Source organism: Echinops telfairi, unplaced genomic scaffold (genome assembly GCF_000313985.2).
Source record: "Echinops telfairi isolate 266 unplaced genomic scaffold, ASM31398v2 ScPeMD7_7473;HRSCAF=8511, whole genome shotgun sequence".
Taxonomy (NCBI): domain Eukaryota; kingdom Metazoa; phylum Chordata; class Mammalia; order Afrosoricida; family Tenrecidae; genus Echinops; species Echinops telfairi.
The window spans coordinates 11,765,492-11,766,918 of NW_022111377.1; the positions used below are offsets into that span (position 1 = coordinate 11,765,492).

At 39.5% G+C, this 1,427-nt stretch overlaps 1 protein-coding gene across 1 annotated transcript in view; it reads right to left on the bottom strand.

The window, feature by feature from the left end:
* The window catches only part of ST8SIA6 (ST8 alpha-N-acetyl-neuraminide alpha-2,8-sialyltransferase 6), a 190,099-nt gene that overhangs the window by 147,004 nt on the left and 41,668 nt on the right, over nucleotides 1-1,427 (bottom strand). The gene's annotated exons all lie outside the window — the stretch shown is intronic.

Below are 1,427 nucleotides of genomic sequence, written 5' to 3' on the forward strand. Positions count from 1 at the left end.
TTTGTTAACACCACTACCTTTCCCCCCAGCTCCCCCTCTCCCATGTCTTCTCCAGTACCACAATTCAAATGCATCAACTCTTCTTTGATATTCCTTATTCAATGTAAACTTTCACAAGCATATGAAGCAATTGAAAATACTGTGGCTTGAGTCAGGCACATGTTGGTCTTCAAAGTAACATCCTTGTTTTTCAACACTTTAAAGAGGTCTTGTGCAGCAGATTTCCCCAATGTAATGCATCTCTTGATCTCTTGACTGCTGCTTCCATGAACACTGATTGTGTATCCAAGAAAGAGAAAATCCCTGAAAACGTCAATCGTTTCTCCATTTATCTTGATGTTACCTATTGGTACAGTTGTGAGGATTTTAGTCTGCCTTACACTGAGTTATTATCCATACTAAAGGTTGCAATCCTTGATCTCATCACCAAATGATTCAAGCCCTTCCTCACTTTGAGCAAACCAGGTTGAGTCATCTGCATAGCGTTAGTTGTTAATAAGCCTTCCTCCAATCCTGATGGCCCATTCTTCTTCATAGAATCCAGCTTCTCTGATGATTTGCTCAGCATTCCAATTGAATTAAGTTTGCTGAGAGGATACAACCCTGTTGCACACTTTTCCTGATTTTAAACTATATAGTATTCTTGTTCTGTTTGCATACTGCCTCTTGATCCATGTATAAGTTCCTCATAAGCACAATGAAGTGTTCTGGAATCCTCTTTCTTCTTAAGGCTATTCATAGTCTGTTATGATCCTCATAATCAACTGCCTTGGCTTAGCCAATATAACACAAAAAGCATCCTTCTGGTATTTTCTGCTTCCAGCCAAGATCCATCTGACTGACATCAGCAATGATATCCCTTTTTCCATGTCCTCTTTTGAATATGGTCTGAACCTCCGGCAGCTCTTTGTTAATGTACTCCTGTAACCACAGTTGGATGATTTTCGGTACAATTTTACTTGCATGTTGTACAAATGATACAGCTCAATAATTTGCACCTTCTGTTGGCTTGCCTTTATTTGGAATGGGTGCACATACGGATCTCTTCCTGCTGGTTGGACAAATAACTGTCTACCTGGCATAGAAGAGTAAGTACTTCCAGTGCTTCATCAACCTGCCGAAACCTTTCCATTGTTATTCCATCAATTCCTGGAGCCTTGTTTTTGGCTAATGCTTTCCCTGCAGCTTGGACTTCTTACTTCAGTACCATTGGTTCTTGCTCATATGCTAACTTCCGAAATGGTGAAATGACAACTGGTTCTTATTGGTTCATTGACTGTATATGCTTTTCATCTTTCTTGATGCTTCCTGCATCATTGTATATTTTGCCCATAGAATCTTTCAATATTGCTGGTCAAAATGAATCTTTTTTGAGCTTTTTTTCAGTTTCAGGTATGCTGAATGTGTCCTCCTATTTTGGGTTCTGA